This window comes from Lactuca sativa, chromosome 7 (assembly GCF_002870075.4).
Source record: "Lactuca sativa cultivar Salinas chromosome 7, Lsat_Salinas_v11, whole genome shotgun sequence".
NCBI classification, from domain to species: domain Eukaryota; kingdom Viridiplantae; phylum Streptophyta; class Magnoliopsida; order Asterales; family Asteraceae; genus Lactuca; species Lactuca sativa.
This window is the reverse complement of record NC_056629.2, coordinates 131,749,079-131,759,437: the sequence shown is the minus strand read 5'-3', so window position 1 is coordinate 131,759,437 and position 10,359 is coordinate 131,749,079. Positions and strand designations below refer to the sequence as shown.

The window sequence follows — 10,359 nt, the reverse complement described above, 5'->3', positions numbered from 1 at the left end:
TCCCCCCATGAAATTTTAACCCTAGTTTGAGCATTGTGAGCAAAAAGAAGGTGTTTTTAAGTGCTTTGGGGTGTTCTTGGTGCATCTTGGAGAAGAATAAGCTCATTGGAGAAGTGTTAATTGCATTGGATCTTGTAGATCCAGACCTTCTTCACCTTGATCTTTCTTCTAGAGGTGACTAGTAGAGCTGATAATCGGAGCAGTGTCATGTTCAACAACATTTTCAGACTTAAAGGTGAGTTCTCCTCATTATACTTGTGGGTCAATGGTACCAATGGCGGCCCACTTGGTTATGTATCTTGGTATAGAGGATGTTGTTATCTTGTAGTGATCTGTTTGATATGTATCCTGGTATATAGGATGTTTCTATGATATAGTGATACGTTAGATCTGCATCCTGGTATATAGGATGTTATTATACTGTGGTGATCTGTTAGATCTGTATCCTGGTATACAAGGATGTTGCTATGTGGTAGTGATTTGTAGATCTATATGATTACTTGTACTTGCTGGCTATTGATTGTTATGGTATATGTTTATGTGATATGGTCGATTGGGTTGAGGCAGTCCTGCTATGTGTTGAAGGCCAAGATACTCGGGGTGGTCCGGATAGACTAAAGGCCTGCGAGGCGGTCCAGTCAGGCCGAAGGCTCGGAGAGCGGTCTAGATAGGATGTAGGCTCGGTGCGGCGGTCTCGTCATCCTGAAGGCTCTAAGAGCAGTCCAGATAGTCTATAGGCCCAATACGGCGGTCCAGTCAGGCTGAAGGCTCATGCATGCATGCGGTTATTTGTATGGTTGTGTGATGGTACTGTGGGGGGGGATCACTAAGCTTCGTGCTTACGGTTTTAGTTTATTGTTTCAGGTACTTCAGATGATTATGACAGGACGAAGGCATAATCATGCACATTCTCTTGGTTTTGATACTGATTTGGGGACACTCTAATATATAATGCTATTTTTGGGAACAGTGTTTTGTAAACGAATGGTTTTGATTTGGATGGTATCTGAAAACAATGATTTTACTTGGTTTAAAAATGAAAAAAAAATTCGTGATTTTGGGGATGTTACAGATATTTATAATAATTATATTTATTAAATTTAAATATGTTACTTGTAACTTTTTGTGTTATAATAATTATATCTATTAAATTGACATGTATAATACCGTAACTAATGACAGTATAAAGTGTAAAATAAAGCTTGTTGAGCAATAAATTTAAACCAACCATTTTGTTAAATTACCGGGTGAGATCCATCCTAATCAGCAGGTTTAGATGTCAACTCAATTGTCACATATAACACCTCTGGTAATGCTTTCTGTAGAACCCGAATCCGATCAAATCCCTTACCGTCTTTCATCTTCACCTGCTCCGATGTCCTCTTCTGTAGCTCCACTGATGTCTTCTTCGGCTCCAGCGGTGGGCCTGATGTTGACTCCGGTAGAATCGAACACCAATCGTCGAATCAACACATCCACAAAACTACCAACTCTTCCCAAAACACGAAATCGCACCAACATATCTACGCCACCGGGTGTGGATTTAATGGCGCTATGCAAAAATAGGTTGATTAAAGAAACAATTGAGTTAATATCTCAAGGTGTGCCCGCAAGATCTGATGTTTTCGAGCTTATTTTGGAATTGTGTAATGATCTTGAACCGGGGAAGAAGGTTCAGCATCTTCTTATTCGATCTCCCTATTACGGTTTTGTGAATTTGAACTCTAAATTAATAGTACTATACATAAAATGCAACAACATGAGGGATGCACGCAGGGTGTTCGACAGAATGCATGAACGAGATGACTTAAGCATATAACATTCAATGATAAAGGGCTACACAGGTAACGGGGGGGGCAATGCGGGTTTGTTGTTATACGACCATATGAAAGAGCTGGGGTTAACTCCAAAAAATGAGACTTTCCGATTACTTTTTCAGCATGTGCCAATGTTAATTCAATTCAAAATGCTTCAAACACTTCAAATCAATGAAGAACGACTACAATCTAGATCCAGAAATTAATCATTATTTAGGGTTTATTGATGTTTTGGGGAAATATGGGAATCTAAATGAAGCTTTTGAATTCATCGAAAACATTCCTTTTGAACCTACATTTGAAATATGGGAATCATTGATGGATTCTACTCGAATCCATGGTGATATCGAGCTCAAAGATCGAGCCATAACATTTCTTCAACCATCAATCGCATTACACAAACTTCCTTTACTTAATTAATCTGCAAGTAATATGCTTGAAAGGAAGAAGAACAAAGTCTATGAATATCGAAATCGAGGGCGGTGGCCCTGATTTACACCTACCACCACATCGAAAATCTCACATACACTTTCCAAGATTCTGGTTTTGGAATTAGAACGTAGGAGAAGTACATCGTGTTAATGACAAAGAAGAAGCTCCATTGTTACTGTTCGTAAGCCCTCACGTCCCAATGTAAATTGATGGATTAGTTCTATCTACGTAGCAATTAGGTTTTGGATTACGTTGCAATGATGAGTCGACTCACCACTTAGTCATTGTTGACTCACCTGCCTAGTTGGCAGTTGACAAGACATTGTAACCTTCAAAATTAGGTAAAGGGACCAAATTAACCAGTAAAACACAAGTTCATACCATTCAAAGGCAAAAAAAATCATGAGGGACCATTTAAACCAATATAATAAACATTGTTGGGCTACAGTGACAATAACCTATATATATATATATATATATATATATATATATATATATATATATATATATATATATATATATATATATATATATATATAAGTCCGTACCCTTCAAAGGTAAAAAAAAATCACAAGAGACCATTTAAACCAATATATTAAACATTGTTGTGCTATAGTCACAATAACATATATATATATATATATATATATATATATATATATATATATATATATAGAGAGAGAGAGAGAGAGAGAGAGAGAGAGAGATCCATTATAATTGGTTTTCTAAGGAACCAAACATTTTATCAAGTTTTAGAATTTATTCTTTTATCGGAAAAAAAAACTAAAAGTATTTGCATTCATAACTTAACATTGTAAATGTTAAAAAATAAATTATATATTTTTCGGATTCACTGTGTGAATTTAGATTTGCATTGTGAATCTGCACAGATCCACACTGTGAATTTGACGAAAAAAAATAATTTTTTTTTATCGAATTTGATATCATTGGAAAATTATCAAAAGTTACGAATTTATGTATTTTTAGTTTTTTTATTGATAAAAAATACTCTAAAATTTGAAAAAAAAATAGTTCATTGGTTAATAATTCTTATATATATATATATATATATATATATATATATAGAGAGAGAGAGAGAGAGAGAGAGAGAGCTAGGTTCAAATGTTTTTGACAACTATTGTGTGACTGAATGCACCAATAGGAATTGAGGAATAATTAAATAATTAAAAAATTGAATAAGGGTAATTATGTAACTTTAGAATGATAATTAAAACAAAATCCCTTAATTAATGGGAATTACCATAAAAATCTCTTTGACCAACTACTTAACCCTAGCCCTAAATCTAACTCATCATCGTTTCTAATCCACGACTTCTGCTTCTTCTTCTACAATCAATCATCAAGATTCAAAACTCATTACCAGGTAATTATCCTTCTCCAATCAATTATTAAGATTTTCTTTCTTTTAATAAACTCATTTTTTCTTTAATCGATCAATCATCATCGGTGATGATGGTGGTGGAGGGAACTTGTCACAAGAATTGATGGAAAACGTGTGTAGCCTCTTCCTCGTCTCCTCCGCTACTTATAAAATGGTTCGATTATGTTTCAGGCAGTCATGGCCAACACAAATTCCCCTTATGTCCTCCAAGTCCTCAATCTCTCCCTCTTATAAGTTATCTTGTCTCACGGTTAGCTTCTTCTACTGCTCCGCTTCTTCACACGACTAAACCCTTGTAACTGAAGATGAAAAGGGCGTCGCCACCAAATAATTTCACTGTCACACCCCCAAACCAAGGATGGCGGAAACGTCCGGGGGTGGAGGACTTCATGTACAGTATCACAACAACGTGTATAATAGTGCTCAAAGTAAATACAACCATCATAAATATAATTGAAAAAGTTACACCAAAGTATATGTTTACATGTTTCAAAATCAATTACATTATGATGACAACAATAAATTGTTGACGGTTTAACGTCCCATCCTCAAGGCGCTGAAGTTTTCCTGTTTCACTGATTTCCTGAGAATACAAGTAGTTTTGAAAGAGTGTCAACAAATAAGTTGGTGAGTTCATAAGAGTTTTGTTTGGAGTAAAAACCGTTTTCCTTATAAAATCGATAGAGTAAATTTCCAGAAAGTCCAATATTTTCTTAGTTAAGTGTAAACAGAATATTCCTATATGATGTGTTATTGAACCCTAGATTGACCCGTAGATTTCCCCTATAATCGTCCAGCGTATATAAGTTATATAAGATTTAAGTTAGATAAAACGTTGAATATAGTGGGTCTGCCCTAGGTCCACAACCCAACGAGGAACAGGAGATGAGGCGGGCCCACCAATTCTAAGCCAATCACGACTAGATTCTATATAACTCTATCATATACACTTAGAAATTATAGCTGAAAACTGGCAATGCGTAAGTGTATGTGGACTTAAACCCGATAACCGGAACCAATCCTAGTGTAGTGTACGAAATAGTAATAGTGACTGTGAACATAAACTATACATATCATAGTTCATCGGATAGTAATAGTGGATAGTGAACATGAACTATGCATATTATAGTTTACCAAAAGTGGTGGTGATGGTGAATATAACCTATACATATCATAGTTCATCGGATAATAATAGTGGATAGTGAACATGAACTATGCATATTATAGTTTACCAAAAGTGGTGGTGATGGTGAATATAACCTATACATATCATAGTTCATCGGATAGTAATAGTGGATAGTGAACATGAACTATGCATATTATAGCTTATCAAAAGTGGTGGTGATGGTGAATTCCTTTCTTTTAATTAAGTTCATAGGGTAGATGAAACATAAACTATACCTATTATAGTTTATCACTTTGTTTGTAATATATATATATATATATATATATATATATATATATATATATATATATATGCCATAACTATACCGATTATAACTAGCGTGTTCGTTTGTGGAGGTATAATGGCTTATCTATGCTTATTATAGTTTATCATAATTATCCATAGTGGTAATAACTCTTTTGTATGTGTAAAACCTTTAATAATGAGTTTGTTATGTAAAATAACCCTAAACTATACCTATTATAGTTTATTAATTATTTGTGTGGGTAGTGAGCATAAGCCTTACTTGTCATAATTTACCAATGTTTATTATTTTAATGGATATAGCCTTGTAATATCATTTATATATTTACCATACTTGTGGAGATATAAATCCATTTGTTTTCTGATGTATGTCTATATAAGAATACAAAATTGTCATATATTGCAACAACACATAATCACATAATGATGTATACCTTGCTCAACATGTTACAAGGTGAAATGAAATTTATAGTGTTTTCCTGTTAATAACATTTTCTGTAACTGTTATTGGAAAAATTGTAGAAAAATCATAAAATGTCCAAATCAAGTTCTGTAACTTCTGAGAGTTTGTAAAATGAGTCTAGTTTGTTCATAATTTTTATTATAATTTTTAATGACTTCTTACTTGTGTGAAAAAGTCCATAATCACAGACTGGTCCAGATTGATGTTTGAAATGATAGGCAGTTTTGTAAAAATCACCATAAATTGTAGAAAAATCGTATGGAGATGTGCAAGTAGTCATTTTAAAGCTAGGAAGTGGAACTACATGCACCTAAAACAGTTTTGAAAACTAAAATGTTTAAGATGTCCAAAACAGTCCGTGAATGGAGTTGAACTTTTCTGATGAAGGCTGTTAGAAAAGTGTAGTTATGTTCTTGGTGTTTTAACTTGTATTCCCCCCCCCCCCCCCCCCCCCCCCTAAAAACTTGAGAAAACATGAAAATATAGGGGTATGAACTCACCTTGAGTGATTTCAGTAGGTAAGTGTTGAAGAAGAGAAGTGTTCAACCCAAGAACACTTGAAGAATCACTTGAAGATTCGAAGATCTAACAAGAATGTGATGATGTTTGTGTAAGCAATCTATGATTTTGAGTGGGAATAATTGAGATAATCATAAAGAGAATGGATTATGCTTACCAAATGTGGAGGAAAATCCCAAGATCAGCCCTTGAATCTTGAATTTCTAGAGAGAGAAAGTGAGAGAGGAGAGAGTTTGATCTTCTTGTGAAATGAGAGCAAATGAGAGAAGTAAGGAGAGAGGATGAATATTCAGCTCTCAAAAACGTGGGAAAGAGTGATGATTAAGTGGAAAGGACATTGATGTGACCTAGGTAAGGTGGGGAGGTGTGGCTGGTCATAGAGTGGGTGTGGGAGTGGTTGCTTGTGTCATAAAGTAAAACAAAGTCAACACTCCACCTCTTTGTACTTTACCCACTTGCTTTTATTATTTAAATAAAGATTTTTATGAAAAAATGATTAAATTGTGAATATTTAGGGTTTATTATGTTAAAATATGATTTTGGGTGAAAACCCCGCGTTAAAATAATTAAAAACGGGCCTTAAACGTAAAACTATGCGAAAACCGGGAGAAAATGAGTTCCCAGCGAGACCTCTCGGTCCTAGGCCGAGGTTTGGTCCCTAGGCCGAGGCTCGGTCCATGCTGATGCTGAGTCGGAAACGAAAGGCGCGAGCCAGAAGCGAGAAGCGAAGGGCGAGGGTCCGTCCGAAGGCTCAGTCCGAAGGGTCAGAAGCGAAGGTGAGGGTTCGGTCCGGAGATAAAAGGCGAGAAGTCAGAACCGAATGAACTGTAGTGAACAGTACCTTCGGTTCGGTTCTTCCTTTTAAGCGAGGTTCGGTTAGTAGTGAACAGTACCTTCGATTCGGTTCCTCTTCATCAGGAGGTTCGGTTCCTAAGAGGGGTTTCGGTTCCTGAGAGGGGTTTCGGTTCCTGAGAGGGGTTTCGGTTCCTTAAGTCCGTTTTTCGCGTAGACTTCCGTTTTTGGGCTGTTTTCGCCAAATTCGAGGGTCGGGATGCCCCGAGTGATTATAGAAAGTTGGGAGAGATTTCGAGAGAGATTTCAGAGAGATTCCACATACTCAGAGAGATTTGGGAGAGATTTGACATACTTGGAGAGATTTCACATACAGAGAGATATTTGGGAGAGATTTCACATACTTAGAGAGATTTGGGAGAGATTTGACATACTTGGAGAGATTTCACATACAGAGAGATATTTGGGAGAGATTTCACATACAGAGAGATATTTGGGAGAGATTTCACATACTTAGAGAGATTTGGGAGAGATTTGACATACTTGGAGAGATTTCACATACAGAGAGATATTTGGGAGAGATTTCACATACTTAGAGAGATTTGGGAGAGATTTGACATACTTGGAGAGATTTCACATACAGAGAGATATTTGGGAGAGATTTCACATACTTAGAGAGATTTGGGAGAGATTTGACATACTTGGAGAGATTTCACATACAGAGAGATATTTGGGAGAGATTTCACATACAGAGAGATATTTGGGAGAGATTTCACATACTTAGAGAGATTTGGGAGAGATTTGACATACTTGGAGAGATTTCACATACAGAGAGATATTTGGGAGAGATTTCACATACTTAGAGAGATTTGGGAGAGATTCTCGATAAGAAGAGATAGAGTGAAAACGATTGAGAGAGGTTTCATTTGTGACCTTTTTGAGTGTCCGGCTTCGCACTGCAAGGTCCGTAAACCCCGTTAAGCCTTGTTTAAGGATCTTGCATACTCCCGATGAGTATGTAACATTGTTTTATCGGTTTGGGCTCTCCATGAACCACCGTTTTAGGTTAAGGAGATCTAGATGTACGCACTTTTCGATTTATGATCTCTTATTGGAATAAAGAGTTGTTTAGAAATTACATAACGTAAACTCTAGTACCTACGGGCAAATTGAGTTGACCTGTTTGACTTGTTGACTCTAGTTGACTTTGACTTGACCGAATATTGATGGTTGTCACATTCAATCCCAGGTACTTTTAATTTTTTTAGGCCAGTAATTCAAATTGACATCTGATACTGGTGCACATAATCTCAAAAGTACTTAACTTTTGATTGTGAATTATGTTTTCAGATTTCAAAACCCAATTTTGATTGCCAAAACTTAACCTAGTATATATGGAAGAAATTAAGTCACTTACGGTTTTGCAATTTCTCAGATTCAATATTTGCACAAACAGTGTAATGCTACTATTATGTTTTAATCAATCATCTGTAATTTCCTTTATCAAGTTTAGGTTTTCCCAAAGTTTGGCTACTAATTCAGTCGAGTACTTGATCTTTTTCAAAGGATGGAAAAAATTTATTAAGGTTTTTATCAAGACCTAAAAATACATGTTTTTATCTAAAACCAAGTCTTGATTGATTCGATCTACCTCACTCAAAACTGAAAAGTGGGCTCCTGTGTGGTTGGTGTGCCACTTCAAGTTTGTTGTTGACCTGATAAAGAAGGCTTTAGTTTAAGGAAGGCTACAAATTCTTTAAGAATATTTAAAACCATTCTGCAAGAATAGTTTATTCTTTAAGAATATTTTTGTTGTATTCTGAAAGAATTGCAATTAATTATTTGTATGCTTAAGGTGCAGTTGTTAGGATGATGCAGGAATGATGAGGAAACTTATGAAAAAAAGATATATGATACTTCATTCTCAAAGAATGAAGAAAAACAACAATATTCTTTCAGAATTTCAAGATTCAACATCCAAAAACAGCAATATTCTTTCAGGATTCAAGAATTCAAGAAGAAAACATGGCACATGATAGTATTCTAGCGGAATGTTGTTATTTTTTTTAAGAATGTTATTCATTTTTGTTTATATTCTTTTAGAATTTGTATAACTATATTAAAATGTATAAGACTTTTAGTCTGTAAGAATATGTATGAATTTGTATTTAAGTTCAGATGTATAAGAATATGTTAGAATGTTTGTTATTTGAACATCTTATTCATGAATTTTTTTTCTTCAGTAATATTCTGTTAGAATAAAATTCTGAAAGAGTATCATTCTAACAAAAAAAAAATATTCTGATAGAATAAAATCGGTAAAAATTGAAATTGAATTAATTAAAAAATTCATATTTTTTTAAATTAGGAGAATTAATCATCCCTAAAAATCTGAAAATTTCCTTTTATAAATGTAGTTAATTGTCCAAAATACCCTTTTGATAAAAATTGTGTGATTATATGATACATGCTACCCTATTGTAATATCATAGACCCTCAGATCATAATTGTTGATTCTATTCATTCGATGGTCCAGATCTGTGCATTCTGGCACACCATAGTTACTGGAAACAATATAACCTAACCCTATATATATATATATATATATATATATATATATATATATATATATATATATATATATATATAGGGTTAGGTTATTTTGTTCTAACTATCTATTGTGTGCATTTAAGATTGATTCCGGACCAATCATTTTAGTTATTTAAGAAAGTAATTAATGCATATTACATGTTAAGGATATAATGAGCATTAATTAAACTTTGAGCATTTAATATGCATTAATTACTTTCTTAAAATAACTAAAATGATTGGTCCATAATCAATCCTACAAGCACACAATAGATAGTAAAAACATTTGAACCTAACTACATATATCTTATTATATTATTATACAAACCTTACTATTTTTAAAAATAGAATTAAGACATCCAAACCATTAAGCTGTAAATACTACAATTTATATTTATGCATAGTGGATTTTATATTTCTTAATTTTTTTGGTGAAAATAGAAAGAATTATTAAAAAAAATTCCACCCTTATCTCGAGTTTGACTCAGCCCCCTATGTTACCCATATATCGGTTGGATACCATGAATAGAGGAGTTGATGGTTAGTTTACCGCACCAACAGGAAGAACTATAAATGGCGTGATCTTAACCATCTCTCTCTACAAACCATGATCTCTATCCTTTTTAACTTGAAGTGAGATCAAACTTCAAATAAGTGCAACTAATAATGAAATTTTACCGAATTCTTAAGTCTGTACAGAAAAACATAATTGTTCTTAAACCAAAATAAAGCACCCAAAAAATAAATTGTAAAAACTCCCACTAAAACAAAATATCATCAATATTTATCACACCCATGTGTGTAGTATGCTCATGAAAGACCTTGGGAGGTAATCCCTTCGTGAGCGGATCCGCTATCATGGAGTTTGTCCCGATGTGCTCTATTGCGATTTTTCCATTGTGCACTCTTTCGTTAA

At 34.3% G+C, this 10,359-nt stretch overlaps 1 pseudogene; it reads left to right on the top strand.

Moving 5' to 3' along the window:
- Window positions 1-1,312: 1,312 nt before the first annotated feature.
- Window positions 1,313-2,309, top strand: LOC111921327 (pentatricopeptide repeat-containing protein At2g15690, mitochondrial-like; annotated as a pseudogene).
- Window positions 2,310-10,359: the final 8,050 nt, after the last annotated feature.